Raw genomic sequence first — 20,023 nt, forward strand, 5'->3', positions numbered from 1 at the left:
CTTTGTTGCTTTGTATGTCCCTCCCCCACAGTATAACCTCTGCTTTCACTGTATTTGATGTTGGTATAATTTGTGGAGGGGAAGGGAAAAAACAAATCATTTAAATAGGGATACAGTTGGACCCATTGCAACAATGAGACGTACAAGTTGTTATGTCGAAAACGAACTTTACAACTTTGGTGGGGGGGGGAGGATTGGGTGGGAGGGCGGTGGGAGGATGGGATGGGAAGGGGAAACAAAGGAGGAGGCTACAATGCTTGATAAGAAATGTACTCATTATCTTGCCCACGTAATTGTAACCCCTCTGTACAGTATTTTCACAATAAAAAAATTAATTGACAAAAAAAAGAGTGGAGCTGCAGCTCAAACCAGATATGAGGAGTGGTGGACACACACAGTGGGACAGGAGACTTGCTTTCCAGTGTCAGCTGGGTTCTTGGTTCATACCCACTGTAGGGCTTTGTGCTCAAGTCCCTCGGCTGTCACATAGGGAGTCATGATCCCTACCTCTGAGGATAAAATGTGAGGATCAGAAATAATAAAATGAAGTTATGCAAGAAAGTGTGATGACAGCCACCACTCATTCTTAGTATGTCATCCTCAGTATGTACATTTGTGAGAATCCCAGCAGGAAATAGACAGTGTAATCAAATTATGATAATGCATAAAGAGTTTAATCAAAGAATTACTTCAAAGCTATCCACAGGGAAACATACAAAGAATGATGTGTTAGGCACATTTCTGTTAAAAATACCAATACCTCAGTAATCGACTTATAAAGAGAAAAGATTTATTTTGCCTTACGGTTTTGGAAGTTGTCTTTGGTGATGGGTGAACTATGTGGCTTTTGGGCAGGCAGTGAGTCACATATTGTGTAGGAACCATGTGGCGGAGCAAAGCCACTCACCTCATGCCTGGGAAGGAATTGAGAGAAGAAGAGATCAGGCAGGGCCTCGAGTTACCCTTGGAGGCCACACCTCTAGTGACCCTAAAGATCTCCTACTAAATTCCACCTCTTTAAGGCTCCACAACCTTCCAATAGCATCATGAGCTCTGGACCAGGCCTTTACCATGGGCCTATGGGAAATTATCCAGATCCAAACCATAGCAAATGGTATATAGTTCCCCAGGTCTTGTAATAAAAGGAATTGGAGAGCTTATTCAGGGCACTGGCTCTTGTCTGTCTTCTAACTGAAATTTTCCTTCCTTCCTTCCTTCCTTCTTCCTTCCTTCTTTACTTCCTTCCTCCCTCCTTCCCCCTCTCCTTTCTTCCCTCTCGCCTTCTCTTCCACTCTCCTGCCCTTTCTCTTCTTTTCTTTTTCTCCTTTCTTCTTCTTGGCAGCACTGTGATTTGAACTCAGGACCTCTCACTCTTGCTTTGCTTGCTTACTAGGCTGGTGTTGCACTACTTTAGCCATCTCTTTAACCCTGTTTTTTGCTAGTTGTATTATAGATGGAGTCTAGTGAATGTTTTGGCCCAATCTGGCCTTGAAACAGGATTCTATAGATGTCAGACTCATAAGCAGCTAGGATTGCAGATGTGAGCAGCCCATTGTACGGCTTAACTGGGAAATTTAATGGATATTTGTTTTCCCTGGTAGACATGGCTCTCCAATCCTCTGGCAACAATTCCTTTTAAAACATACTTATTTATTATAAAAGTGATGGACAGAGGGGTTATGGTTACATAAGCCAAATAAAGAGTATACTTCTTTTTTGGGGGGGGGTGTCCAGTCGTGGGGCTTGAACTCTGGGCCCGGGCGCTGTCCCTCAGCTCATCAGCTCAAGGCTAGCGCTCTACCACTTGAGCTACAGCGCCGCTTCCGGCTTTTTTCTTTTTGCTTATGTGGTGCTGAGGAATCGAACCCAGGAAATCGCGCAGTTCATTTTCAACATAGTGTCTAGTGAGTATCACTGCTACATTTATTCACCCTTTGTTCCAGTATTTACCCTCCCAACAACAGATAAGTAAACAAACAAGACAAAAGGGAAAGAAAGAAAACAGCAACAAAGAGAACAAAAACCAAAACTCTTATTTCCATTTCCTGGAGATTTGTCCTATTTTCAGTCTGCATGTTCAAGTGGGATTCTATCCTTTAAGGATGAGCATATGACCCAAGCCCAAGCTAATCAGCAGGCCCCATTTTCCCTGCCATTTTGGTTGGTCCACAGGACTGAGCACATGCTCGACTAGGAGTCAGGAGACACAGCTTGTCATCGCTGAAAAGGGTAGGGGAAAGGCAGAACGAGCTGTTGCCTTCATCCTTTTATAAGTGGGACAAAACTGAGCCTGAAAATAAAACCAATTTAGAAGAAAACAGACCCAAGAGCCCTGACTATAGCTGTGCCAGAAGTTAGTGCCACACCCGAACTCCACAGTTCATGGTGTTAAAGAATATATTTTTAGTTGTTATATTTTGTTGATTGGGATTTTCTATCATGTTAAAATGAATCTTGATATAGACAGTCTCTCCATACATTAATTTTTTTCCCTTAGATAATAATTTAATGTATATCTGAGTTCAGAATAAATATTAGAAGCCAGGCATGGTCATGCATGTATGCCTGTAATCTCATCTGTTCTGGAGACAGAGCAAAAGCAGGAGACCCTATCTGAAAATCAAACTAAAGGCCAAAGAACTGGAGGTGTGGCTGAAGTGTGGAGTGCTTATCTAGTCAGGAGGCCCTGTGTTCAATCCCTAGTACTATGAGCACACATGTATACCCACCTACCCACAAATATATATATATGTATTATATATATATAGAGAGAGATATCAATATCAGATGGTGTCATAGTTATTAGAAGGTATAATATATACACCCTGTACTATTGTGTATGCTTTAAAATAACAATATTGGGGGAAGAAGGGTGAACAAATGGAGTTATAGTATTCAGTATACATGATGTGGAAAATGAACTACACAACTTGTAGGCAGGGATGGAAGGGAGAGACTGGGGGAAAGCAAGGAAGGCATGACGTTGTCCAAAACAAATTGTACTCATTACCTGACTTATGAAATGGTGACCCCTCTGGAAACCTTAATAAAAACAGTAAAATTATATAGATGTATATTAATAATATTAGTGATTAGTAATATTAGTCAAGGCTATTCCCATGGTCATCATCTGTAAATGTAATTGTAGGGTAGTTGAGATCTGTGTTTAAAATTCATTCTGTACAATTACTTCTGTATTCAATTCATTCAGAAAGCTGAGGTTGGAAATAAAGATTGCTATCACATATCTCCTAAGTGACTATCTGGATAGAAAATGGAAATCGTGCTAAAAGTTACAATACACTATTTGACTGAATTGACAAAATAGTAAAATTCCAATTGATCTAATTCCCAGTGGTTGGGGTTCTTACAATTTTTCTTAACAAAAACTGTGATTGGGGAATTAGGGAGCTTTCTTTCAATCATTGATCAACTGTTATTGTTTAAATGCTTCTGTTTCAATATAATTCTTACATTTTGACTAAGTGAATTTTGGAATGCAATGAACATTTTTAAAACATGACTTCAAAATGAACCATTTTGAAAGTCAGCCCTTAACCATGTATTTATTTACTTAGAACTTTTAGACCTCGTTTTATCCTAAGATATAATAACATTTTTGGGAACAATTTTATTGAGATGTAATTCACATGCCATAAAATTCATCCTTATAAAGTGCTTTGCTTATTGACTTTCAATGTATTAACAAAGCTGTGCAACCATCATCACTGCCTAATTCTAGATTATTACCATCTCCCCCAAAAGCAACACCCTACACATTAGCAGTCGTTTTAGTTTTATGCATTCCCTCAGCCCAGGTCTGGCAACCACTAATCTTTCTGTCACTATTGATTTGCTAATTTGAACATGGCATGTGAATAGAGCCACACAGTAGGTGGCCTTTCTAAAAATATATCTTTTTATTATCTTTAAGTAGTTGTACAAAGGGGTTTCCATTCAGCAAATCAATTTATAAGTACAAAGCATATTGATTGATGCTACCTCTTTCATCATTTTCTCTCCCAACCACTTCCCTCAATTTTTCTACTTTTACAGGATATGCATTGAATATTATGACTGCATTCTCCCCCACTTCTGTCCTCTCTCCTTTAATCTCCTCACATACTTTACAAGTGCCAGTTCCTTGGCATTCATTTTGTTGGACTGGGAGTTTCTCTGAGAAGTTACACAATTTGAATTCTCCCTTGCAGACGCCATACTTCACTTAACACATTTGTATATACTTACATACAACCCCATATGTATTTTCTTGTATATTTATAAAGTAAAACTAGCTTCCACATATGAGAGACAACATGGCAGTCATTTGTCTTTCTAGGCCTGACTTACTTTGCTTAACATTTTTTTTCCAGGTCCATCCATTTCTTCACAAATGATATAGTGTCATTTTTCCTAGTGGAGGAGTAAAATTTCATTGTATATTTTTACTACATTTTCACCATCCATTTATCCATTGAGGATAAATCTGGGCTGTTTTCATACCTTTGTTATGGTAGATAGTTTAGCAAGGAACATGGTTGTGTAAGTGGCCTTACTGTGTCCTTATTTGCAATCTTTTGGATAACACCCAAGAATAGTATTGCTGGGTCATATAGGGTAGTTCTATGTTTAATTTTTTTAGTAACCTTCAAACTGCTTTCCAGTGTGGTTAGGCAAATTTACATTCCTACTAACAGTGTATAAGGCTTCCCTCTTCCTCATATTCATGTTAGCATCTGTTGTTTGTATTCTGTGTTGTTGTTGGTGGTGGTGTTTTTGTTCCAGCCCTGGGGTGTCTGAGCACTGTCCCTGAGCTCTTTTGCTCTGGGCTAGTGCTCTATCACTTTAGCCATAGCTCTACTTCCAGCTTTTTGGTGGCTAATTGGAGGTAAGATTCTTGACAATTTTCCTGGCAGGGTTATCATCAAAATCCTCAGATCTCAGGCTTCTTAGTAGCTAAGATTACAGGTGTGAGCCACTGGTGCCCAGGCCAGTTGTTTGTATTCTTGAAAATGGCCATTCTGACTGGGGTGAGATGGAATCTCAGTGTAGATTTTAGTTGCATATCTTTATGACTAGCAATGATGAGCATTTCTTCCTGCCTCTATTGGCTATTCTTAATTTGTTTTTTGAGAAGTCTCTGTTTTATTCATTTGCCCGTTTATTAACTGGGTTGTTGATTCTTTGAAGAGTTAATTTCTTGAGCTCTTTGTATATTTTGGATTTTAGGCCTGATTAGCTGGCAAAGATCTCCTCTGTTGTGTATGCATGCTGTTTTTTTTAGCTTGTTAACTATGTGGTGTAGAAACTTCTTAGTTATATCTGTTAATTCTCTTTTTGATATGCTGTGCCCATGAAAAGTTTGCTCAAAAAGCTCCTGACTATGTTGAGAAGTTCTAATGTTTCTCCAACTTCTGCCTGTACTAGTTACATGGTTTCAGATCTTACACTGAGGTCTTTGAACCATTTAGATTGATATTAGTATTGGGTGACAGACAGGGATCCAGTTTCAATTTTCTGTACATCGATATCCAGTTTTTCCAACACCATTGAAGAAGTGTTTTTGGGTTCCTTTTTAACTTGGTATAGTGTTTGCCAAGTTTATAACTATTGGCAGGGACCCAGGGGCCCATTCTCAGCTACTCTGGAGATAGAGATGGAGAGGATCAAGGTTTGAGGCCAGCCCCACACAAGTGAGAATCCCCTGTCTCAACAAACCAAGTGGGTATCATATTTCATGTTTATAATCCTAACTATGTGTGTGTGGTTGGGGTGGAAGGATTATAATTCAAGGCAAAGCCCAGAAAAATAACAAAAGCTAAAGAAGGACTTGGGTTGGAGATCAAGTGGCGGAGCACTAGTCTATCCCTGAGTTAAAAACAAACCAAATACACCAAACAAAAACAAAGTGTACACGTAGTATAGAATAGTAATGTTTTATTTTTATTTTTAAAATCAGAGCTTGTAAAGTGTTCTGAGGACCTCGATATATGTACGAGGCTAGTCTATTTGCATCTCTTCCTCTCTGCTTTTTTGATCTCTTCCCCACAACATAGGCAGAATGATTTCTTAACCTATGGATCAGCAGGTGGCTCTTCTAGCTCCCTTTTGCATGATCCACCCAGTCCTGATTTACTCATCTGGTTCCTTCAGACTCCCCTCATCTTGGCTCACTCTCATTCCCATGTATGTTCCCTCCAGTCAAGGGTGTCTGGTATATTCTCCTACAGCTCTGGCTGTGCTTCTGTTGCTTTCAGTGAATTTTAGATCTCAATTCAAGTGTCACTTCCTCAAGTCTAGGTCATGTTCCATAATTACTTTTCTGCATAGCATTTATTCAATTTGTAATTATATCCCCATCAATGTGACTATTTCATTAATTTTTATATCCTTCAGTTAGATCATAAACTTTCAGGGAATAGAGTTCACATCTGTGTGATTCATTTTAAAAAGGCCTATTTCTTAGTACATAAGAGGTGCTTCCTTTGTTTGAAAGAATGTTAAAATATTTTAGTGTGCTTTTCATGTTTGGTGTGTTTATTAATAGAATACTTTGAATATTGGAGACTCTGTCACCTAGAATATTGGATTGACCTTTGTCTGACCAGGCCATGCAGTAGTGTTCATTGTTCTTTGTTTAATAGTGACCACATTGATCAATAATAGTGGGTTAGAATCATGCCGAGAGCAAAGGAAATAGGGAGTTAACATAAGATCTCTCTTTCCTTTGGATTAAAATGACCCCCATTCCTCTCTTTTTTCCTTCTCCCTCCTTCTTTCACTCCCTCTCTGTCTCCTAGGCAGAGGAGAGCAGCTTTCAAATTAAATTATAGACCTCTTTCCTTTCCAAATGAGAACCAGTGCACATATGTGATTTTTTTTTATAAAACAACCTTACATTTTTATAGAACAATAAATGACATGATCTCATCTTTTTACAAGGTAATTATATTAGAAAAACTCTTAAGGGTTTTACATACAGTTGATGTAAATGCCTTTAAAAAACATGTGATAAACTATGGCAGATCTGTTCTTGCAAAGAATAATTGACATTCTGCGGGACCAAATGAAAAGTTCTGGGAAGCCCAGCCTTCAGAGTTGTTACAAAATTCACAATTGACATTGAACTTCAGTCTGTACTAGTGAACAACAACCCCCTCCTGATGCCCAATCCCTCCACCCCTACCTGCCATGGCCAGGGACCTCCATCAGTGTTCAGAGCCTTTCTATTACCACAGATACAGGGTACAAAGCTGCTGGCATCTGGGGCCAGAGATGCTATTAAATACCCTATTTTACTCAGGGCAGCTTTTACAGTAAGGAATCACTCTAATATCTGAGTGCTAAACTTGAGAAACCTAAGTCTATTCAAAATAAGATGATGACTGAGATGTTAATTCACAACTGAACAGTCCTTTGTTAATGAACACTTTGCAGTGTATGCCTTCCTTTGTTTACTCAGTCAGCATTTCTTTAGCACCTACTTTGTGCCAGGGATTGAAATATACACTATGCAAATATGGTTTAAACACTCAGGTTCTTACAGTCAGGGATGCACACATCTAGTTTGAGTGTCCTCAGGGAACTGTGCTTACATGTATGTACAAAGAGCACTTTGCCTTACTTAGGATCCGAAGATATCTCCTAGAAGGAAAATACACCTGAACTCCCTCCAGATGGATAAGAGGAAGGGGAAGAAAGAACATTTGTAATGACAAGTTAGCAGAAAAGCAGCCAATCAGGGAATTGAGGCCTAGACAGTTTGCAGGTGGCAGGATAAGCTGATAACCAAAACCTGCCAGACAAGGGAATGGGAGAAGGGAGCTATAAGAAGGACAAAAGAATGATGAAATAAGCCGGGCGCCGGCTACTATTCCTAGCTACTCAGGAGGCTGAGATCTGGGGATCATGGTTCAAAGCCAGCCCAGGCAGGAAAGTCCATAAGACTCTTATTTCCAATAAACCACTAGAAAACTGGAAGTGGCACTATGGCTCAAGCAGTAGAGCGCTCGCCTTGAGCTGAAGAGCTGAAGGATAGCCCAAGTCCAGAGTTCAAGCCCCACGACCGACCAAAAAAACAATCATGAAATAGTGAGTGGATAGTAAATAATTGGCATAGGAACCTTCCAGGAAACAAAAAGGAAAGCCACCAATCAAAGCCATCCACTATACTAAGAAAGGCAACCAAAATGGCAGACATAGGCTGAACTGACATATTTCCATGGAATAGCAATGCCACATGCTCTCTTTCTCTGGTATATTTCTTTTCTAATATACTTCCCTATCACTTTACTTATGTTCACACCTTGCCTGAATTCTTCTCTTGCCAGACCTAAAGATTAAGGCTGTTTTGTGGCTCAAACTTTTCTGGGAACATATTTGGTGTGTTGGTCAAAGTTAAGGATTAAATATATTTTTTTCTGACTTGGATTCATGAAATGGTTGTACTAGTAGGGGGACTAACACAAATGAGGAAGAGATATGTGAGTCAGTACCTGTTTGATGTTAGGAGAACAGTATTTAAGGCAATGCCAAGAGATGGGGCCAAAGGGTAGGTAGAACAGGTGAGGGATGGTTTTATGAGCAGGGTCAGGAGCTGGAGGCAAGGAGGAATAAGGCACTGGTTTTAAACAGCAGAGCAAGAAAAAAAATCCAACTTGTAATTTATATAAATAACTCTAGTTACCCTGAAAGTGATGAACTTAAGGGGTCAAGATCGTATGCAGGGGGACCAATTAGCAGGCTATGGAGGTGGACAAAGTAAGAGATCATGGGTACTTGGACTCAAGCAATGGCAGTGGAGTGAAGGGGAGGATTTGGAGGAGAGATATTAATGAGACAGAATCAGTAGGATAGTGATTGATGAAATGTGTTTGGAGGAAAGGGACTCCTCTGTTTCTGGCTTTGGTATCTTTGGGTCTTTAAGTACAGGATGGAGGAGCGACAAGAAAAAAGCTTATAGTCATTTTCTCATGGACATATGACATGCTTCTTACTTCAGGAAGCACACTTGAAACCCTTGAAGACCAGAGAATGTTGATTTGGGAGACATCAGCACAGCAAGAGGAGCTAAACTCCTGGGAAAAATGAAACATGCAAACAGCATTTTAGTCAGCTAAGGAAGTTATATTAAAAGGAACAGTCCAGAAAGCCAAAAAGACAAATTAGTTTTCTTATTATTCTGGAGGCTGGAATATGAAGGTGCTTCCAGGGTTAGTTTCTCCGATGGCCTCTCTTCCCAGCCCGCAGATGGTCATTTTCTTATTGTGTTATCATGTGGCCTTTTCTTCATGTGTTAAACATTCCTCATCTTGCTGTTTCCTCCAATTAGGACATCAGTCATTTTGGTCTAAGGCCCCCACCCTTATGGCCTCATTTAAACTTAATTACTTCTTTCATGTCTTCTCTTCAAACACAATCACTTAACAGTCTGCATGGCTCCTATATGCTAAAATTTTAACCCCCAATGTGAGTATTAGGAGATGCGGCCTTTCCTAAGGAGAAGTTGTCTTGTCTGCAACCTAGAAGAGAACCCTTAGCAGAATCCACTGTGTTAGCACCATGATATTAGACTTTCGATTTCCAGAACTGTGGAAATGAATTTGTCTAAGCTATGCAATTTGTAGTATTTTGTAATAGCTTCTCAAACTGACTAAGTTAATGACATTGGGGTTAGAGATTCAGCATACAAATTTTAGGTGGATGCAATTCAGTTCACAGTACAGAGTTGAACAAAGAGAGAAATAGCACTCACAGATATCACCTGATAACCAAGGACAGAAAGCTATAGGGCATTAATAATTATTGCATCATATGCAAATGCCGCTGTATTGTTATCTAATATATATGTACTATAAAATGCTTATGAGATTTAGGAAAATAAGGCATAAAAATGAAAAGAAAATTACTCAGCCATTTACTATGCAGATTTATTTGATTGGCCTAAAAATAATTAAAAGTAAAACAGTATTATAGGTTGAATCATATTGCTTAAAAAAATAAATAAAAAGGTAGCTTGAAGTTCCAACCTGTGCAACCCATGAATGGAGCTTTATTTGTAAATAGGACCTTTGCAGAAGTTCTCAAAACCAGATGTATTCATCCTGGATTAAGGATGGTGGCTTCTAATCCAACAACCGGGTATCTTTGCTAAAGTGAGAGCAATTGAAACACAGATACACACAAAGGGAATGCCAGGCAAAGACAGCAACACACAGAGAAAATGCCATGTGAAAACAGAGGCAGACGTTGGAATGATGCATCTAGAAGCTAAGGAATGCCAAGGAATTGCTGACAAGAACCACCAGTGAGGGAAGGGAAAGGAACAGATTCTCCCTCGGAGCCTCCAAAAGGGCACCAGTCCCACCTCAAACCTTTATTTTGAACATCGAAGCTTCTAGACTTGGAATACATTCTGTAAGGTATATTAAATAGGTAGGTTTCATTAGGTAGCCGATGAAGAGAACACCACGTGCTATTCAGGCAGGAAATGAAGTTTATTTACTGAACTGCTGACCCCACCATGCCTGGTGGAGAGGCATGGCTGAAAAGGGATGACCCTCCCCTGGGCCAGGACTTATCTAGGTCAGGGACAGGAAAAGGTGAGGCCTAGTGGGGGAAAGGTGTGGCTATCCTGGATCCAGATATGACCTCAGGGTCTGGGACCCTCTTAATGTCAGATGGGAGGCATGTGACCAGAGGTGGCCCAGGATGAGACCTAGCAGGAAGGGGGTGCCAGTTACCTAGGTAACACAGATACTGGGTGGAAACTTAGCCAAGAGGTAGGGAGGTGTCTGCACTGGGCCTGCTTGGCCCTGGGCAGACCTTACACATTCCTGTGTGTTGGGCTACACAGTTGACGGTAGTGAGTTATGTCAACTTGAGGACATGAATGCCAGTATCCATGGCAAGGGTATTAAAAAAATAAAGAACGATAGGCAGCAAAACATAGAAGCATCTTGCTTTCTAAAATTTTTAGTCAATATATATAGAAAATCTTTCCACATCAGTTCAGTGAGAACTACCTGTTTCTTTTATCTGCTGCTCAGTGGGGGAATAACCAGTGTTTGGAGGTTGGGCACAGAAGAAGATAAAACAATGTGCAGGTTTCTGGAGAATTGGCCACAAACAATATCCCAAGAGGGGAAATTTCAAGAAGACCTAAGTAATTAACAGTGTCTCATGGAGGAGTAGACCTGGGAATGTCATAAAGCAAGAAAACAGAGAAGCTACATTTTGAGAGGTTGAACTGGGAGTCTTTATTAGAAAGCCAACCACCCACAGGTGGACTCTTGTTACAAAGACCTGCAGCTTGTCAGAAAACAGCCACGAGAGCCGGAAAGGTAAGAAAGAGCAGAAAAACAATACCAACAAACCAATCAGCTCCAATGGAGAGCTGAATTGGGGTGCAGTGTTGACGGGGACAAGTGTCAGGAGGCATGGAGACATGACACAGAGACAGGAGGCGTGGCTTACTAGTGCCTGAGCTGGTCCAGGCCTAAATAGGATCAGGTCAGGGGGCAGAGTCATAGGGAGCTGGAGAGTTCACAGCCCAAGACTGGCAGGACCAGTAACCTATTGTCCAAGTCCCCGCCCCTGCCTCTAGGAATCAGGCATGCACATCACCTGGAGGTGGGACTTCCCTGCCTTCACCATGAAGACAAGATGGCCCCAGTTAAACCCAATAGCCTATCATCTACCACACGGCCAACATGTCGCCAGTTACATTCAGCATCCCTACTTCAGAAGCACTGTTATGGGCAACTCAAGTGGTCTTAAGCCAGGAAGGAGGCAAATTTCAGCGGAGCTAGAATAACTGAAGCTAATGTTAAATAAAAGATCTCTGTTGTCAGGTGCTTATTCTCCAGCACAGGACAAAAGGATTATGCGGAAAAATAATCAGGTACGTGTGAGGTAGTATGATGGCACAGAGGAACAAAATAAAGGATGTTAAAAGTGTTAGGTTTTTAAAAAGAGGTTGCTGAGTAAGAACAGCAGCAGCACGCACGTGGTATTCAGGTAAGGGGTAGGTTTATTCAGTAGACCTGCTGGGACCAGGCAAGGTTGGCATTCCATGTGGCTGGGAAAGGCCTGGGAGAGAGAGAGAGCTGGGAAAGAGAGAGAGGAAAGAGAGAGAAAAGAGCTTGAGAAGAGCTAGACAAGAACAGAGAGAGAGGTAGCTGAGTAAGAACAGCAGCACTCACGTGGTATTCAGGTAAGGGGTAGGTTTATTCAGTAGACCTGCTGGGACCAGGCAAGGTTGGAACTCCACGTGGCTGGGAAAGGCCTGGGAATGAGAGAGAGCTGGGAAAGAGAGGAAAGAGCTAGAGCAGAGAGAGCTAGAAAAGAGCAGCAAGAGAGCAGAGAGAGAGAAGAGAGAGGGAAAAGAGAGAGAACAGAGAGCAGGGAGAGCTAGAAAAGAGCAGTGAGAGAGAGCCTCTGGACTTGGGCTAGGCCTTATCTAGGGTATGGGTGGAGAAGGATGTGGCCACATCAAATTCAGATGTGACCTCAGTGATGCAGATGTGACCTCTTCCAGGTGTCCCAGTTGCCTAGGTAACGCAGGTACTGGGTAGAGACTTTGCTGCGAGGAGGGTGGAGTCTGCTCGCCATCCAGGAGCGGACCTTACAAAAAGGTAATGTGTGTGTGATGGGGGGCGGGGGTGGCTGTGGTGAAGTCTTCCTGCAGTGGTGGACATTCTGGTTGCTCAGGTTCTGCCTGGCTTCCTGTAACTCAGGTCTGCCTGACCTGGCCTGGCCACCTGGCCTGACAACAAATGTCAACCTCTCAGAATCAATTTCCCTGTTCACAATGCAGGCTCCCACTTTCCCATTCCTACAGGTTTACTCCCTATAATTACTCCCCTAGCTTAAACAGCAGCTGCTGCTCTCTGTCTGGGATGGAAGCAGCCTGTCAGTCTTTCCTGACATTAAACCTTTCCTTTCTTGGATGTGTGGTATGCTTTATCTAGTTGAGACATGTAACAGTATGTATACATACATGTATGTACACACACACACACACACATTTTCTTTCTGGTGCTGGGGAGTTTATGAGTTTAGTCCTCATGAGTTTAGTCCTCTTCCTCCACTGTGCTCCTTCCCTAGCCCAATGCTAATTTGTTTGTGTTGGTACTTAGCCTTGAACTCAGGGCCTGGGTGCTGTCCTTGAGCTTTTTCAATCAAGGCTAGCACTCTCCCACTTGAGCCACAGCTCCATATCTGGCTCTTTGGTGGTTAATTGAAGAGTCTCATGGACTTTCTTGCTTTGCTTGGCTTTGAACCACTATCCTCAGATGTCAGCCTCCTGAGTAGGTAGGATTACAGGTGTGAGCCATTGGCACCTCGCTACCAATGCTATATTTTAATGTGGTTCCAGATGTCCATATAGATACATACCACCCTAGACTCTGTCTGTAAAGGCCATTAGTGAAGGTGTAGTATATAAGATTTCTGAACTGGTATATTATACCTTTTACAAAGGGTCTATTTTAACTATCTCCTGACATTTGCTGAGAGAGTAATAGATACTGCACTTTAGGTCCACCCAGGAAATATGGCCCCCTTTCCTTTGTTCTCCCTTGGTGAACACGTGTCCCCTTCCCTAGAAGTCACCACCTTGCACTCATAACCCAGGTAACTAGAGCTCCTGGGGGCAATGGGAGGTTCCTCCCCGCCTCCCCCAGGTTCTGAAGCCATCCTGTGGCTGCACCTCCTTCCTGCCCTCTCCCTATCTCTGTCATTGTGGTCCCCTCTTATCCCCAACCCTTGCCTGCATCCCTCCCACCCCCTGCATCTTGTGCAGGCCTGCAGTATGCTCTCCCTCCAGTAAACTCTTTTCTGCCTGAACCACATGGCAGTTTCCTTACCCACGCTACACTATGCCTATCTCATGGAACCCTCACAAGCGCCTCTGTGGTAAATCCTTGCTATCTTCCTTCTCCACAAAAATGACCTTTTCTAAGATCACGCTGTTAGAAAGAAGAGGGAGGGAGTGGTAATCCTGGGCTCATGTGAGTCATGCAGTGGGGAGAAGAGGTGGCATTTTTCCCTCTCTGGTTGTTGACAACCACTCTGCAGTGCTAGCTGTACTGTGGGCTCCAAACAGTTCTAGCCAGTCAGCCTGGACCAGAAGGGACCATGGCAGGAGGCAAGGAAGCCTTTAGTTTTGAAGAAGGGACCATGGCAGGAGGCAAGGAAGCCTTTAGTTTTGTCTGCTGTGGGTGAAACAGAAGTCAGTAGGTTTAGCTTGAAATGGGTCAGATTTAAATTCTGGATGGGATTTTTATTTTGTACTTTTTTTGTTAGATACTTTTTATTGCTATTATAAAAGGTGCTGTACAGAGGGGCTAATATTTCATAAGTCAGGTAATGAGTACCTTTCTTTTTGGACAAGGTTACCCCTTCCTCCACTTTCTCTCAGCTTTTCCCTCCCATCCTCACCCTCAAGTTGTAGGGTTCATTTTCAAAATAGCTTCTACTGACTGGTTATCTGTTTTTATGATCTCCCCCTCTCACTTCCTCCAGGTAAATAAAGTCAGCTGTCATTGGAATAACTGGGTTTGGAATCAGCATAGAGAACTGACTCCTAGATGTGTTAGCTCATGGTTTGAATTTAGTGAGGGAGGTTGCTAAGTTCACAAGATTATTGCTCCCTGAGGAATGCTTTTACACACACACACACACACACACACACACACACGTATGCATGTGCCTGATTTATACAAATATATAATACTACATATGTACACATATGCAGGTATAAGTGCACAAATGTATGTGTAATGAAACCTCTTTGTACAATGACCATATTCTGGTATAAAATATTAAAAAGAACAATCAAAGACAGTATTCAATTAAATGCTAAGGTACTTATAAAAAATGCTAGGCATCTGTCCAGAGAGTTGACTACATTTTTTTTTTTTGTCTCACAGGAAGTGGTCAGCTTTTTTTTTTAAAATTGTGTCTTTTGGTTGCATGAGTAGAATTCAAAGGCAGAATTGTATTGTGGCCTAGAGGGAGTTCAAATTGACAACTGTTGCAAGGAATACAGTGGTGATGCAGAAACAATTTTTTGTTTTTTTTTTTTTTGGTCGGCCGTGGGGCTTGAACTCTGGGCCTGGGTGCTGTCCCTCAGCTCTTCAGCTCAAGGCGAGCGCTCTACCACTTGAGCTACAGCGCCACTTCCGGTTTTCTAGTGGTTTATTGGAGATAGGAGTCTCATGGTCTGTCCTGCCCGGGCTGGCTTTGAACCTCAATCCTCAGATCTCAGCCTCCTGAGTAGCTAGGATTACAGGCGTGAGCCACCAGCGCCCGGCTGCAGAAACAGTTTTTAAAAAGGAAGAAGGAAAGAGAATACAATTGAAAATGTTTATGAATGGGATGATAGGTAAACTGTGTAAGTCTGCAGTCATCAGAAAGCCCGAACAATGTTAGCCAAAGCAAATAGACAGAGGCTATGCTGTTGAACACAGCTCCCGGGATTGAAGGGATTGCAGGCCTGAATCCCTATGCCTATCTCTCACCTCGAATTTTCTTATTCTCTCCTCCTGACTCTTGATTTAGAGGCCAGATGGAGTGGGCTAACCATGAGAAAGTTAAGAAGGAGGAAATTATGGATCAGTGTTTTTGTTGCACATAAGCACTGGGACCGTATCAAAAGTAGTCTGTGTAGACATCTCCCACGTAACACAGTAGGACAAATATGTTGATTGCGACTTTAGAAATATTTGTAAGGGAACTCTGAGTAGCCAAATATAAAAGTGTTTCTAGCCTTTTTCATATGGTTAATTCATATCTCTACTTCTTTGTTTTTAATTGGGGAGGGTGGCGACACTGGGGTTTAGACTCAGGGCTCTGTGCTTATTGGGCAGGTACTCTAACACTTAAGCCGTGTCTCTATCCCTTTTATCCTCTGGTTATTTTTGAGATAGGATCTCACTCGTTGCCCAAGGCTAGCTTGAACTGGATCACTTCTACTTTCTACCATAGCTGAGATGGCCGGTGCATACTATCTTACTCAGCTTGTCTGTTGAGATAGGATCTTGAAAACTCTTTGCCCGGGCTGGCCTCAAATGACTATCCTTCTTCTCCCAGCCTTCCACATAGATAGGATGACAGGTGTGAGCGACTTCCCCCAGCTATTGATTGAGATTGGTAGCTTCCCCTGCCCCCCCCCCCCCCCCACCGATTGGCCTTGAACCATGATCCTTCTGATCTCTGTCTCTTGAGTAGGTAGAATTGCAAGCATGAGCCACCAGTGTCTGGCTCATCTCTCTAATTCTTATGAATCACTCTATCTATGATGCCAGTAATACTTCTCTCTGGATTCATGAAGCCTATCATAAAATAGTACCAGTAGGAGTGTTAGATAAATCTTGGAGATAATGAAACCTGACTTGTCCGCCTTACAGATTTCTTGGAAGGAGAAAATGAAATAATGGATGTGAGTGTGTTTTTAAAAAGCGAAAGAGTGCTATAAAATTCGATGTAGTATATTTGGGGCTTTGGTTGCAAAAAAAAATGTTTTCCATCATACTCAATGTTTAGCAGCTCTTCTCCATATGTACGCAGAGGCCATAAAACATTCATTGTTCTCAAAGATCTTCCCGATCTTCAAGAAATTGTAATTTTCCCCCTTTCTTTATGAAAGTAATATCATTTAGATTTTAATAAAATTTTTGATTCCTCATTTACGTTTCTTGCAGGATGGGCTTAAGGTAAGTACACAGCAGATTCTCCAAGGCATTGTAATCTTTGAGCAAATCTAAACAATACCAATGAAAGGGGCTCTCTGGGAGTAACATCTCCAGTCCACTTTCAGCACCTTTGGATCAATCTGTTGGTAAATTAATAATGTGTATACCAACATATTATATCACCCAAATGGATAATAACACATGCTTAATTTATAGACGTCTCTCTGTTTTCTTTGACAGAGAGCCTATAATAACTAGAAACTGTCCCTTTGAATGTTTTCTGTTAGTCTTTCTTCTGAGACATCATTATATTTTTATCTTAGCTGGTAATTTCTTAGGTATCAGACAGCTGTCCATTTGTACCAGGAAGACTGGAGAAATAATGTAATAATGCATATTTGATTTTTTTTACTTTTGAACAATGTAGCTTTTTATAAATAAAAGCAAAGACATGAAATTAGAAATAAAATGAAAATGTAGGCTATATATATTTGTCTCTGAATGCTAGTTGGATTAAGAAATGAGTCTCCGGATGAAAGCATATGAGTCATTTCAAATCTAACAGCCCGGTATTATCATAAAATTGCACTGGTGTATTAAAAAAATAAATCCATGAAGAATTCTATAAGGAAATTCTGATCATGGATGGTTTTCCAGGGGGTATAGATGAAGACTGAAGAGGGAATATTTGTGGGGTTTTTTTAAATCCAATATAGTTACACCTAATGTACTAATGAAGGAGGAATCAGATTGTTAAAATAAAGTAGTAAGGGTGAAGCTTGAAAACCAAAGTAATTACATTTACTTTCCACTGTGTGTGTGTGTGTGTGTGTGTGTGTGTGTGTGTGTGTGTGTGTGTGTCTTAAACCAGGGCCTTGCCCTTACTCAGCTTTCTTGCTCAGGGCTTTCTTGCAGTCTTAACACTTGAGCCATACCTCCAGCCCTACATTTGGAATGGAATGTCAGGAACTGCAAGAGAATTTAGCATCTAGTCTAGTGTAGATTTTTCCACATTCTGTTTACATTGCTAATTAGTCCCTGTCATTCCTGTTAGTCTCCACATGGCGCAGAATCCTTCCCCGAACAGGGTTCCAGGAAACCTTTATTGTCAACTACAGGTGTCTTTCTACTGAGTATCTGAAAGGATTTTCTTTACTGTCCTTCAAAGTAAGTCACAAATACTTTTCATGCACCATTAGATTTGAACATGCACTCAAATAGGAGTGTGCCCTCAAACGATTTAGGAAGCGAAAGAGAAAGATTAACAGGGTGCTGCTATCAAGGTGTATGGATTCCTTTTCTCCACCTATTAAAGAATTAAAAGGCAGGGCAGTGTTTAAGGTAAACAGAGTAAGTTTATTTGGAAGTGAAAGGAAAGTAGTGAGATTCCCCTTCGCTTTACTCTGGTTACTTGATTGCTTGTGCAGGTACTTCCCTGGCTCTTTTCATTGGTTGAATGGGCAGCCAGGGCATTATGGGAAAATGAAGGGAGGAAAAGGAGGAAGAGGAGGAGAGGAGGAAGAGGAGCCAAAGGCACTATGGGAACAAGAAGTACCTGTTTATTGATACTTGTTATGTCTGCCCTGTTTTTAAAAGTTCCCTTTTCTTTCCCTCAAGGAGGTTAAACACCATATATTAAAAACATAGATGGCTGTGGCTATGTGTGTGCATTGATTACACGTAGGCACACTTCTGAGCCTCCAGCAGCTGACCCACCTGTAGCTGAATAACCTCCAGCTGAACCTGGTATCTGCCTTTGTCTTGTACCAGAAGCCACAGTGAACCAGACGAAGCTGGAGCGTCCCAGGCATTCGCTAAGTTGTTCCTCAGTCCCAGACGTCTTTGCACCATTTGCTGAGAATTCCTCAAAAAGTCAGATAACAGTGCTGATGTGTCCCTTCAGTTCTTCTGAGGAAGAATGAGGGCGACCTCTTCGAGGACACTTGTATCCATACCAAGATCCAGAAAAGTGTCTATAAATAGTGTAAGGTGTACTAAATGGGTAGGTTTCATTAGGTGGCCAATGAAGAGAACACCACGCACTATTCAGGCAGGAGAAGTTTATTTACCAAACTGCTGCCTGCTGCCATGCATGGTGTACAGGCACGGCTGAAATGGAAAGAGGCCAACCCACCCTTGGGCCAGGACTTATCTAGGCCAGGGACAGGAAGAGGTGTGGCCAGGTGGGGGAAAGGTGTGGCCAGGTGGGGGAGAGGTGTGGCCCCACTGGAACCGGATGTGACCTCAGGGTCTGCTACCCACCTAAGGTCAGACGGTAGGCATGTGACCAGAGGTGGCCCAGAATGTGACCTAGCAGGAGGGGAAGGTGACTGCTTCCAGTTACCCAGGTAACAGATACTGGGCAGAAACTTAGTGAAGAGGTAGGGAGGTGTCCCTGTGCAGACCTTACACATAGATGAAGAAGTAAACAAAATGCAGTCTTGTCATACAATGGGGTATTATTCAGTCTTTCTTAAAGGAATAGGATTCAGAGATGTGATATGATATGGAAGAAAAACACTAAGTCAAGTCGAAGGTGCCCAGTATACCAGGACTCAATGGTGTGTGACTCCATTTCTTTCAGGCACCTGGAGTAGTGAGCTCTGGAACCACAGGAAGTGGATCAGGGATACCCATGACTGCAAGGAAGGAGTTGGGTGTTCATGGAACAGCTTCTGTTGGGGAGAATTCAGAAGTTCTGATAGTGTATCTGGAAGATACTTGAAAAACACTGTGACTTAAGGCCTTTGAATGGCCACACAGAAAGGGAACGGAAAGTATATTTTATGATACGTAGTATGTTTTTTTTTTTAAATCATAACGTTAAAAAATACCATTGCATTGGGAAATAAGATAATCAGCACATTGCATGTTAAGGTAAGTCTTGTGCAAAGCATACTTTCTAAAAGGAAGAAGGAGAAGAGTGGTATTGTTTTCGGTTTTGACAAATCTTTGTAATGTTGAGGCGAGTGTATTCATCCATTCAGTGGTTCAGTTGTTGGAGAGGCTGTTTTTATGGCCCAATGGGAAGAGATTCTAGCCTCACCAGGCTATGTAGTGAGGAGCCAGAGCTCCTGCATGGAGTCCCTTCTGGTAGATGTGTGTCTTCTTTATTTATAGCGTATGAAAACTGGAATAGTGGCAGTTAAAAAAAATTTGAATTGCCATGTGGTCTAACTTATTAATTTTTATTTTTATTTTTTATTTTTTTGGGTCCGGTCGTGGGTCTGTACTCTGGGCCTGGGCGCTGTCCCTCAGCTCTTCAGCTCAAGGTTAGCGCTCTACCACTTGAGCCACAGCACCACTTCCGGCTTTTTTCTTTTTGC

This window comes from Dipodomys ordii, unplaced genomic scaffold (genome assembly GCF_000151885.1).
Source record: "Dipodomys ordii isolate 6190 unplaced genomic scaffold, Dord_2.0 Scaffold12, whole genome shotgun sequence".
In the NCBI taxonomy this organism is placed as follows: Eukaryota; Metazoa; Chordata; class Mammalia; order Rodentia; family Heteromyidae; genus Dipodomys; species Dipodomys ordii.